General features: G+C 47.8%; 1 long non-coding RNA gene across 1 annotated transcript; it reads left to right on the forward strand.

Annotated features, from left to right (window-relative positions):
• The first annotated feature begins 160 nt into the window (after positions 1-160).
• Positions 161-4,497, forward strand: LOC144167051 (uncharacterized). The gene is made up of 2 exons (XR_013321833.1): positions 161-321; positions 1,410-4,497. It is a non-coding gene; the product is annotated as an uncharacterized LOC144167051 (long non-coding RNA).
• The last annotated feature ends 8,597 nt before the right edge of the window (positions 4,498-13,094 follow it).

The raw sequence follows: 13,094 nt of genomic DNA on the forward strand, positions 1-13,094 counted from the left end.
ACACCAGTTATTCAGAGAAAAAAGTGCGGGAATTTGAGCTTAATTTCTATAATAATACAAACAGAAAGCGAACTCGACCTCTTTGTGTAACTAAAGTCGAGTTCGCGTGGATTTTTTTTTCGCGCCCACGAAGGCCTCTTTCGTTCTTTACAGCGCCCAACTGCGTGCGCCTTGATATCGTGGCCGGCTGTGCAGCGGCTGTGTCCGCGCTAATGCTGGCCTTTGGGATCCTCTTGGTTGTCACGGTGTTGGGACGCCGACGTCGATCAGCCCAGCGCCACAAAAGCTACACGAGCCGACTTCCCGTGGCGTCCAAGAACAGTGAGCTTCTTTCTCGTTTGGTGTCGCTGGCAATGTTATTGCATGCAGTACGCTCTGATGGGACATACGCCGGTACTCACTAGTGGCACGCGTACTGTGTACAAGTTTTCATATCAACGCGCACTCACTCGGCACCACGTGGATGATAGAAGCAAATGCATCAATTCAAACAAAACCAAAGCAGCTCTGATGCGAAAGATAATGCACCCTTCATTGGGTGCTCACTGCACGTTTAAGCATTGTTTTAATATATGCACGATATGAAGAGAAGAATTAATTCAAATCCAGATAGAGTATAGGGTGCAGCTTATATAAAACGGTGGAAGTGAAATAACGCTGGGGTGGAAAGCCGGCGAGAATCGCTATGACTACAGGAGAAACTTTATGGTATGTATGCGAGAGAAATTAGTGGTAGTCACACAACAGGAGCAGCCACTGTATTTGGCGAGAGAACCGGCCTTCTTGTAGGTGGGCAGCACAACGTTTTAAATGCAGAGCATTTCTTCAACTCACGATGTCACCCGGCGTTGGCGTGCCTCGGCGTCCGCAACAGCCGTTCCAGGTGCGCCCTCTCCCCCACTCCTCCTCTCCCGCATCACGCTACCCTCCTCGCTCTCAACAACAGGTCCGCACCCCTCCCCCTACACTATATAAAAAATAATACTTACCGGCGCCTGGTTTCGATCCCACGACCCTGCGGGCGGAACGCAAGGTACATGGTGCTCTACCCACTGCGCCACAAAGCCGACACAGAATGGAAGGCTACGAACGCGCCTTATATCCTTGACTCATTCAAACTACGTCAAGAAGCTGCTGATACGACGCATTCACTACCACCCACTCCCCAAACACTAATCGTTAACGCAATACACCCACCCTCTATGCGACGCATTTACTCGAGTCCCCCTCGCAGGGAGATGGGCCCTTTTATTTTTTTTTTATTGCTCGCCTTTACGACGGCGGGTACACAAGCCCTACTGAGTTGTGGGCGACGGATTCGGGATGTGGAAAAAGGAAAAAATTTTGCCAGGCGATGAGAAGTAAACGTAAACGGTGCTTATTAATTTGAGCGTCTATCTTCGCCGCAGGCTCTTACGAGAGGCGCAGTAGACGTGGTTCCCAGCACTGCGGCGGACCCAGGGCCCTGTTCAGCGGAGTGGCTCAGACCGGCGGTCCTGCGAGCCCCGTGGGCGAATCGCGCGAGGACTTGCTCTCCGCTCACGAGAAAGACGCCGGCGCCAAGCACTTTGTCTTCGAGCCTCGACTGGAGTGAAGAAACCCGCACCATTTTGATGGCGTGCAGTGCTAGAAAGAAGCGTGGGGGGCGTTGAAACGGGTGCATATTGTCAGCGTCTTTGACGCATTGCAAAAAATGCCCTCGCTTCTGAAACGCACACCACTGAGATATTTGTATGAAAAGAGCACTGAAATCTGCAGTTCGGTGAGGCATGCTGCCATCTACAGTGTGCACGTTAATTTGTATTCTATTTCATATATTGGGGATGTTTTTCTATTTCACATATTTATTCTTCGCACAGTGTTGATTATCTCTCAGCGCTAAGATGGACATTCACTTTTCAAGCATTGCAATAAGAATGCTATACCTTATAAGGACCAGAATTTATGGGGCAGCAGGACGGCACACCTGCAGGCGTGCCGTCCAATCTTGTTCAAAGTTCATCAGGGTGCTCATATCGTGAAACAGCTTTCGTTTTCATGTTCCACACAGCAGTAAGACTACCCCTTACGGAAGAAGCGATTGAGGCACGTAATATTGGAATGGGAATATTCCCTGATCTATAGGTTTAGCAGTTTACATACGCCTGGTAATCGTTCCATCCAAATGATTAAAGAAGAGGCATATCCACCTAGTGGCGTAAGTGTGTTGTGGTATCTTCTCAAGCAAAACCCTCTTATGACACCCATTGAGATATTCCCCAATCGTTCCAGGAACTACGTACATTAGAAAATTGGTAGCGGTAAAACCGGCTTCGAGGGGAGAAAAGAACATTACATCAGTGGTTTCTTTTGCGTAAGCCCTATTGCTGTCCGAAGCCTCAACTATTTGTTACTCTGCGTGTATTCGTGTTTTTGTGGATTTCTCTAAAGCCTTCGACCAGCTCTGCCACAACACGATTTTCGAGAAACTTTGAGGATAAGGCATTCATGGAAAACCACTTCTTCTGATAAAATGTTATTGCTGTCGTGAACAATGAGTAAAAAAGTAAATTCATATGTGCGTTTCAGTCAATCATCATTGGGGTCCCACAAGGCAGCATATTAGGGCCATTGGTATTTATGTTGTAGATAAAAGATATACGCGTGGCACTGTGTACGCGGATGCAACGACTATAAATTTTACTGGTAGCAATCTGCGGCGTTAAAATCCACCTGTTAAAAGAACACTACGGGACCTTAAATAATGTAGTAAAGCGATCTTCTGTCTTCTTAATACTAACAACACAAACGCGATTCTGTTTCATACGCGACAACTTGCTGTTTCATTTGACGGTCGGTCATATTTGGGTAACACTCCTATTGCGTTTGTGGATTGCGAAAAACCCTTGGTGTGCATTTCCTTAAGAATATTTCATGGAATATTCACGCTTATTCCTTTGTAAGCAATCTGTGTAAATGCGTTAGTGTTTCCGCCAAAATCAGTCCCTTCGTTTCAGAGTCTATCACACTACTAATTTATAACGCGCTATTTTTGCCGCATCTGACTGACTTTGTTTTGGCGCGGAGAACTGCCACAAATAACAAACATAAATAAACTTTATACGCTTCAGATAAACAAATTACACCATTTACCCGTAGGGGAACCCTGAGTAGTATGCGAAGCAGCCATGATCGACTGATGTTCCCATTAGTTTTCAGTTCGTCGTTTCCGGTGACGTTCAGCTTCGCGTGCCTTCGTTGTGTCAGTAGCTTCCTGACGTAGTTTGAATGAGTGAAGGACATAAGGCGCGTTCGTAGCACATGCTCCCGTCTCGGTTTGTAGCGCAGTGAGAAGAGCGCCACGTACCTCCCGTTGCGGCCAGAGAGTCGTGGGATCGAAACTGGGCGCTGCCTAACTATTTCTTTTTATAGTGGACTGCGCTGACGTCGGTCCAAACGCTGACGGGGCTGAAGAGACGCGCATGCGCAGTAGAGTGCGGATGGCGGACAACGACAACGAGGGAGGGGGGGGACACAGCCAGAGCATGAGATGCTTCGCATCTAAAAAAGGAATTAGGTGCATTACAAACATTGTATACTCTGCGCCCACAGATGAACTGTTCACTCGTTTAAAATAGTGTCAGTCTATAGAAGTTTTCAATGTTTCTTGGCCCTTCGTTACATACGATCTGTCTATAAAAGGATGAAAGTTCATAGTCCATTTCATCTGAATAGGTCCTTCTTTTTATATTATTTGGAATTAAATATATTTCTGGTGTACTCTTTTTTGTAGAACGATTTAGGTCGGCAATTTCCTCGCTACACTGTCCCACATGTAATTAACTACTCTAAAAGAAACCTATAGCCTGTAATGCAGTAGTACACCTGCAATTAGGTGAGCTACGTTGTAGGTCGTGTGTGAATAAGCCCTTTTTTACATAAGTGCTTCGTGTGAAAACACTTTCTTCAGGCTGCTTTCGATGAATGTATTTTTCCCAGGCTTTTAACATGTGTCCAATGTTTATTTACTCGTGCGTCCCGGCATTGCAGCTCAAAATCTCTATAATCTTCTACCAGCGCAATCGCGGTATTATATTCCGGCTTATATTCTTCTTGTACGATTTTTTCCCTGTAGGTTTTTCGCAGGTCTTGAATTCTGTATGCGATGTACGAAAGTCTATGTTCGCGGCTGTTGTGTGCCATGTAACAATGGGACGCGGGCCTTCCTAAGTGACACCAAGTCGCTTTTTTCCCGTTTCTACCCTTATCTTTGTTGTGAAAAAAAATAAACTGAATTGACTGAAATTTAAATTGCATTCCAAGAAATTGTCGCTGTCGAAATGGTCGCACGTTTCCCCACTCAGAATCGATTCTTAGGATAATGATGCTGTCCTCTAAGTGTCTTACTCAGCACTAGTACAAAGGCTTGAAAAAAAAACTGGCCGGTTGTATCAAGGTTTATATTTTGTGCGTGCCAATAAACAATTCAATAATAAAGAAATACCCTATATCGACATAGTGGGCCCAAACAATGTTGTAATGTTTTTGTGTGAATGGACATTTTGTGCAACCAATCAAGCCTTCTTATCCGTAAGACGACTGTGTTGCCTTCCGAAACATTACGTTTTTTTTTTCTGAATAACAGTTTCTAAAAAGTGTAGTTGCGAAAACATTAAGCGTCTTTTGGCTGGCCTCGTTCACGCCTTCATTGGGACCCTACAACCGGGTTGTGGTTCCAGAAACGGGTTGGTCATGTGTTCTAGGGGTTGGGTCTTGATACCACCTATTATGTGAAAGTATAGGTGGCTTATGCAGCACACGAAAAAATTTGCTCCAATCCACGCTGTGAAGGTGGTTTTCAAGCAAAGTTCAAATGACACCCACAACAATTGCCCATTCGACGCCACCTGGATTCGCACACGTGGCTCTACAAAGAGCGAAATCAGAGATTCTGCCAGCCGTTACCTGGGATTAGCGTCGGTGGCGTTCTGAACGAACGTGCGTCGGCGAAAACAAAACGGGGAGGAACGTCTTTCGAAGGGTGAGCAAGAGGGCGGCGCATGCGCTAATGCGTCTTCTCTCTCACTGCAACCCTGTTACCGTTGTTTCATGTGTCGCCTCCAAAGCGTCTTCCCCTCCCCAGGCACTGAATGAATACCAGCCCAAAACAACCGTCGTTAAAGCAGACGACAAAGCCGGCACGCCGACGCGCCTGCCGCTGTGAGCAAGCACCTGCGTGGGGAGCAATGGGTAACCATTCGCCGCACCACCTACACTGTGATCTGCGAGTGAACCCCCCCACCCCTCCGTCGCCGCCGCCACCGCCGCCGCGTCGGGAGTTTCTTCTCTCGCACGCCACGAAAGAACCTTTGGCTGCTACAGGTAGAAAGCTTTGCTTTAATAAAGCGGGTGTGAGCCGGCCCGACGTCCCGGGTCACTGCGACACATCATGTGGCCCAGAAATTTAGTTACAAATATTTCTGAACGACACTTCACAGCGGAGCTATAAATACAGGTAAGGAAAAAGCTGGGGCTAATTGGTTACTTCAAGACACATCAAAAGCGACACAAGGACGAATACGAGCAAACGAGCACACTGTACGTTCGCTAGAGTTCAACTGAAAGTATTACTTTGCTAAAGGCAAACATAAAGTGGTCGCACAAAAATAATTGCTCGCCCCAGATGCGCACAACCCAACAAACTCCAAGCTATGTATCATGCAAGCTCCGTTGCAATAAGCACAACTTCTTCTCTGTGAGTAATGGAAGGCGTGCTCACACATTCGTCTGCTTCCGTGTAAATGTGGTATCCCTCGTTATTTTCCCGGCTGGTTCGCCGTGTCCACATCCTAACAAACGTGCTGCATCATATACTGGGCCACACCCACACCGTTTACAATGTTAGGCCAGGTGGCCCCCCGCCGCAAGCAACGACAGCACTGTTCGGTGCTCCCCCACTCTGACATTTATAGACACCCGGTCTGTCCTACATAGCAGTCACCACAGCACAGTGTGATGCGGTAAATAACGCCTTCTTTGTAGGCGACAAACCTGGTGGCATGTTTGTGGATGCCTGATTGGATTGGCTTCACGTCTACTCCGAGCACGATGAACGCGCGAAGGGCGAAGGCGAAGGATGAAGGCACGAGGCGGCAAGCAGGCAGCGCCAAAGCTTAGTCCGAAAGGCCAAAAGTGAAACTGACTATATTCGTTGTTGTGTGTCTGTGTGTTCAAGAAGGAGGCGTGTTTAGGGCGGCATTTCGTTTTATGAACCGCGTTGTTGTGGGGCCGAGTTAGAACCACGTCATGCGGCCGCTGCTTTATCAAACTTAGGAGATAAAACGTTTCAAGAAAGTAGTGTATATGGTTGTCGTTTACCATTTTAAGGCATCTGTAACGTGCGCCGAGATTTCTAACACACGGGCGTTTTCGGTTCTCGCCTCCATCATGGCGCTGGAGCCGGTGTGATCTGCCGTGCCCCACACCTAATCCCACCTAAATGGTACCAAACCCGAATACCAAGCACTTGATTCCAAATGATACCCTTACTGAAGAAAAGAAAGAATGCGTGCGATCGAGCCAAGAGAACATTTAACAGTAAAAATACGGGTTCTTGCAAACATTTCTGCACTGATGCAGCTCTAACCCAGCCGGACCGCTCCTCAAACCCTGGTTCTACCAAGGCCTACATTGTGGAGCCTCTTTCAGCTGTCGCTCGAAGAACCTCAAGAAGTGTCCCAAAGGAAAAGGTAGGGGGATTTGGGTGCATACGGGAAGCGGCGAGCTTGTGGCACTAGTGAACGTAATCACGTGATTCAGACCCCATAATGGACGTGGGTCGCAGTACCGTTGAGGAGCGCGAAAGGTCCTTTTTTATGCTCGTTCGGCGCATTTTCTTGGGGCTTGGATGCACAGCGAAGTTCTTCAAGTTATTCCATCTTCACCGCTACCAAATTACCTGTAATGTTTATCTCGCCTTCTGCGCTTTTCGCTCAACCAGGCTGACACTGGGTGGCCGCCGGAGAGGTCAAGGACATGCGGCCATGGTGGTGACTACGTCAGTCGTTTTCAAACAAGAAAGCATGCTGGTGATTCCCAGGCAGGTTCTTAACCCTTATTGAAAACAAACGTGAGAAGGCGACAAATAAGAAGCGTGTCTACCTCCGTCACGATGCTGGCCATTTCAGCCAAGTTCTTCAGTCACCGCCCCCAGATAACCTTCGTCCCAAGCTAGATAAAATATACAAATAGATTATTTTTTATCCCGGTAGTTAAACAATCTATTAACCAAATGATCTATTAACGAAAAGCCCTCCATTAACCAAAGCCTCATCCACGTGACGTATGTTTTTTTTTCTTTTTCTCTATATACATCTGGGATGAGGTAAAAAACTAAGAACCTCACACTAGCGCGTAAGGCTTGAAGGTGGCGAAGCTGCACGCAACCTTCACAATGATCACGAAGGTTTAATTCGCTGGCGTGCGCTGTGCTCCAACCACGATTGGTTTATGAAGCCCAGTTTCAGCGTCTAACCGCATCCCAACATGCTAAACTGGAAGCTATCAATAGAGAAGCCATGCGAGCCATCACCGGTCTCTCTCGCCTCACCCCGATACCGGTCCTTCAGGAACAAGCTCAGCTCAACACAGTTGACGAGCTCATAAATCAACGCCGAGCTGTGCGACTGTCAAAGTATGCATGTCTGCAGAACGGCCATGCACTGTACGACCACTTCAACCCGGGCAACTTCCTCCGGAAAGTCAGGATGAGCTTCCACCCTGGGGTTATACGATTATAACCTCCAACAAAACAAGCCATCTGCAGAGAAGGCGGACCAAGGAGGGTAAAGCGCAGCTCTCTCCCCTCCCAAATCACCCGGGACCAGACGATCAATGCCTCCTCTACACCGACGCTTCATGCACAGGAACGCATGGAGTCACTGCGTGGACCAGCCCCACTCATCCCAGCATCGAAGGCAGTATTCCCTACGCCTCTGCCACATGCACCCCAATCCTGCTGGAATTGCAGGCTGTCCACGACGCCCTACTATGTGCAGCCGCTTCCAATGAAGACTTGAATACTATCAATCTTCGTACCGACTCTACGCAAGTGATCCACTATTTGAAACAGGTTGCGCAGACCCCCATCATCTGCCGACGCATCCACCAGCTCCACAGTAAAATGCCATCCAAAGTGGTTGTGACATGGGTTCCCGGTCACACCAGTATTGCAGGAAATGAACGGGCTGACTTTCTGTCACACAACTGCCCGGCCCCATCATCCCCCGCCCAGCTCCCAAGTGACCCATGGGCCACAAGAATGGCTGCAAAGGAGGACCTTCGACGCCGAACGCGTGCTCTCATGCCTCCGTGTTCGGTTCTCCTCCCCCTCAATCTTACCAGGATGGAGGAGGTTGTACTACGAAGGATCCGACTGGACGTGGCTCTTACTCCTGCCCGCACGAGTGGTTGGAAAGGGGACTGCCGAGGACATGTGAAATGTCTAACCTGCTGTGAGGAAACGCTTCCGGCAGACCTTCACCACCTACTATGGACATGCCCTGGAACTAAGGACATTCGAAGAAAATGTTTGATGGCAGCAGGCCTAAATTTGCAGCAAGACACGCATTACCATCGGTGGCTCCATGGCCCTGCCTACCGTTCCCTACTGGACTATATCCGGGAGGCCAACCTAGTTTCCTGGATATAGATCGGACCCGCTTGGTGTCTACTAAGCCTTGAGGCTATTAAATAAACGAACAAACAACAACAAGTCCACAACTGCATCCGACTTTCTTCTCCTTCGCTGCATGAGCTTCGTGAGCTTCTTTCATTTTTTGCGGAAGTGATAATCATTGGACACCACCCTGGAGGGGCGCACGCTATGACGTGCCTTTTTCGCTCCAAGAAAGTGTGGGAACGATTACGGCGAACGCTGGAGTCTTTCCCGTTCTAAGCAACTGTTGCGGCGATTACGGCGAAGTCTGCAATTTTTTTGGTCATTCTTGGCCAATCTCCCTAAGATGGCATGCTTGGCTCGACAAACGTGCGCAGGGGACGCTGGGGAGTCGCCGTGAGGCACGCACACTTAAGCGCTCGGCATTTTCTTGGTTTTTTTACGCGGACGGGCGGTCGCCGCAATCTTTGCCGATCTCCCTAATTGGGTATGCTTGGCTTGACAAACGTGCGCAGGGGACGCTGGGCGGTCGCCGCGAGACACGAACACGCGAGCGCTTGGCATTTTCTTGGTTTTGCTACGTGCCGGGCGGTCGCCACGAGGTCCGCGCTGACGTGTGCGCGCTCGATCGTTTTGCGCTGGGAACCTGCAGCTACAACGGACTTCCCGACTACCGCCTCTGGCGGATCTGGGAGACCACCGGCCTCCTCGCAAATGTCTGGTCTGAACCCTTCAACCGAGTGGTTCGAGAGGAGGGCCCTATAATGGTGTAGAATAAACTGTACGGTCGTCTTTACGACCTTTTATGTCTATTGACACCTGAGCCCCCCACCCCGCGACCATTTCGTAGAGCAGATATGTTAATAAATAAATAAATAAATAAATAAATAAATAAATAAATAAATAAATAAATAAATAAATAAATAACACGCATTCACTGCGTAGTGTGGCTTTCGTATTTAGCGCAACTTACAAGTTGTAGGGATTTTCCAGGACTACTTTTGTGTTTGTTTGCAGGGAGTTATTGTCACCATAAGACAAAACCTTTAATATTAAATTAAATCTAGACGCCTTTAACGTTCGCAGCCGGGACAGGGCGATTACTAGTATACGCCGTAAGGTGTGGCCTTTGGAAATATCTGGTTGAGAAAGGGATACAGATGGAAAATTACGAGGAAGCAATATCAATAGAGCACTCGGCAAGCACGACAGTTATGTTCAGTTCAGTCACCCTTTTTGCGAACCAACGATGATCTATTTTACCCATCACGCTCACGGTTTCTTACATCAAAGAGTTCTACATCACGTTAACAGTAAGTGCATGGAACGAACGCAGGATGGAAGGTCTCTGTTCTTGTTTCTTTTATTTTTTTTATTTAAACGTGAGGAAGTAATAAAGCGCATCTACGAGCAGCAGGATATCATAGGTACTTATAAACGGAAGTATTGTGAACGAACGAAACGCAATGCAAGGCATCTCCTTCTCACAACGGCTTCTTGTCAAGTAGGTGTTTTGCCCGCTCGTCGTCTGCTCCTCCGCAGCTCCTGAGCAGACGACACACGCGCCGACTTGCAGCGCCTCAGCGATTTCATAGCAGATGGTCGAGGTGTTTCAAAAAAAGAAATTTTATAAATTAACGTTAGTAGACAAAAAAAAACTTGACTTAGATGCGGTGAGAGAATGTTATTTCTACAAACATTTACTAGAAGCATTTTAGCGCTGGTCAGAACCCCTCGGACGTCCGTGACCTCTCCAGGTAGCAAACTGTAGAGACTACTACTTTATCGTTTGTGCAAAATAGAGTTTCAGCGTTTGAGATTTTTCTTTTTTTTTTGTTGTTTAAACATGCGATTGCACAAGCGGCACAGCTATATCCAACGTTTTTAGATTAGGTCAGTTGGCAAAGAGCGCGGCCTTCCAAGCACCGCGGCGCGGGCCGGTGCTGTCGCCGACCAGGCGGTGGCGCTGCGGTAGCGTTGAGATCTGTCTCGGCGCGTCGTCTGCTACTCCTTGCTTGGAAAGGCGCCGGTGAACGACCACCGCACACCGTTAATGTTCTTCTTTGACATGCGAAATCCAACTTCGCGCTACTCTTACGCTTTAGTGACAAGAGCTTTACAATTTTATCGACATTATAACGATAAACAAGCTGTACTTTAGAAAAAAAAAAAGACAAGGCAAACACTGCACAGTCCGCTTGTATTCGACTGCTTCCCGTTCCATTTATTTATTTTTTCATTTCTTTTTCCCCAGTACGGGATCCCTTATAGCTTATTAATGTTTAAAGCATACCCGAATACGTCTTACACTTCTGAGAATGCGGGAAAGCCTACAATAGTCAGCGACCTACTTGGAATCAAGAAAAGGCGCCTCGACATTTTTATTTATGCTGTGGCACGGCCGCTGGATGGGAGCGCACGATCCAGCGGCCGTGGCTGTGGAAGCAAATGCAGTAGGTACGTTTTCACAAGAACATGTTTACAACCCCAACAAAACTGATCAAGTGAGCCGATTGGAAACCAAGTGCTGACGTGCGCGCTCAAGTGCACGCGCTCAGCAAATTCTTGGTATTTTAAATGCGGACACGAAAAATTATGATTTGTTAAACAGTTTCGCTGTTAACAAAGAAAACTGAACCAATTATTAAACCAATGTTTTTTTTTATTTCTCTGACAGGTATAAATGTGGTTTTTTAAAAGAAATAAACGTTTTTTCTCGGATGAGAATGTTTGTCGTATTGCTATTCTTTTTTGTTGGTTCGTAAATCTGATGGACTATCTGTTAGGGTCACAGACACTTTCATATATCTTCTTGTAGTCCAGATATGCCGATTTTTTAAAGCGTTAGCCTTCACTTATCTTCTTCTGGCCCTGATATGCCGATTTTTTAAAGCGTTTAGCCTGGTAGTTTTTCCGCTGAGCCATCGCTTATGGCGTCTTCTGCGTTGTTTTTTCCTGCTTGTTTCTTTTTGCAATCTACATTTCTTGCAACACTTCTCAGTTTTGACTAGTCAGATGAATTAATTTATAAGAGGTTTAACGGGCCGACGCTTCACAGGCGATGAGGCGTGCCGTAGTGGAAAGCTCCGGATTAATTTTGACCACGTAGGGTATCTTTAACATGCGCTGAAATCTGGAACATACGGGTGTTTTCGCTTTCCGCCTATATCAGAATAGCGGCCGCCGTGGCCGGGAATCGAACCCGAGTCCTTGCGCCCAGCAGCACGGCGCCTTATACCACCGCGCCGGGTAGGGATCTGATCTGACAGCACCGTGAATATGTTGTGCCACACACACTGCATGCCCTTTCACGGCAGTTGTTGCGGATGAAACGTCTGGAAACAGGTAACATTTGTTCCAAGGGCTGATCTTTAAGGCAACAATGCAGCGAATAAATGTTGCTACATTCTCCTGCCTTGTCAGCTGAGGGTGAATATTCCCATTTTTATCGCTGTAGCTACACGGTGGTACAAGTAAACCTCTTGAATTAACTTCATCCGACAAGTTTTGCCCGACTACTGCACCTTTCTCAATCAGCACAACTGCACCCAGAATGTTCGAGCTTGTAGAAGAATAACCTGGCTAGGCGAAGCCTTCACATTCTACGATTGAAATGTCGTACATTTGCTGAATTCCTGCATAACTGCGAACCACAACTCATGCAGTTCCCAATGTACGTGCTGACATCGGCGCTTTCTACACCACTCGCGCCACTTACGCCAGTTTCCTCGCGCAAAGACCCATCATTTTGGCAGGACGCAACATAGGTGGGAACCACTGTCATCCATTTGGATGGTTTTTGGCATGACTTTGACGTATTTGGTGGCGACAGATGCTCAGGTATGTTAGGGAAAATACAGGGCGCCGCGCCGTCCCTCAGAGTCCACCTGCCTTACGGTATCCTTACAGTTTGACCGTTCACAGCGTGTTCGTAACAGTTGACGACGTCTGAAGGCTCACAATGAATGTCACAAACGTATGTTATGGCGTAACCTTGAAGTTTTTCCGCGGAATCGCGATTTCCCACGCCTTCAATCCGTCAGGACCCTCCGGCGCTTTGAAGAAATGCCGCTGCACGGACTTGGCCGCTTCCGAAGCATACCCCGCACGGCAGCCTGGCGCGCAGCACGTCAACAAACTGCACCGACACCTCAGAGATCCATTAAAATATGTATGCACGATGACAGCACAGAGCTAATACGTTAATACAGACGTGACGAACAGGCGAGCGCCAACAGCACAGCGAAAATACATGGCCGGGGCGAGCCTCGCTCCACAAACTAGATCTCAACGCAACGCCAGCGCCACCTCTCGGAATGGCGACAAAATGGTACCGCCTCTCGAGGCGCAGTTTGCAAACTGACCTAATCTAAAAACGTTGGCTATATCCGACCACAGTTCATTTCATTATCATCATCAACCAGCTGTGCATGAGTTT

Source organism: Haemaphysalis longicornis, unplaced genomic scaffold (assembly GCF_048455015.1).
Source record: "Haemaphysalis longicornis isolate Haplotype H1 unplaced genomic scaffold, Haemaphysalis longicornis Haplotype H1 scaffold_2, whole genome shotgun sequence".
Lineage (NCBI taxonomy): Eukaryota > Metazoa > Arthropoda > Arachnida > Ixodida > Ixodidae > Haemaphysalis > Haemaphysalis longicornis.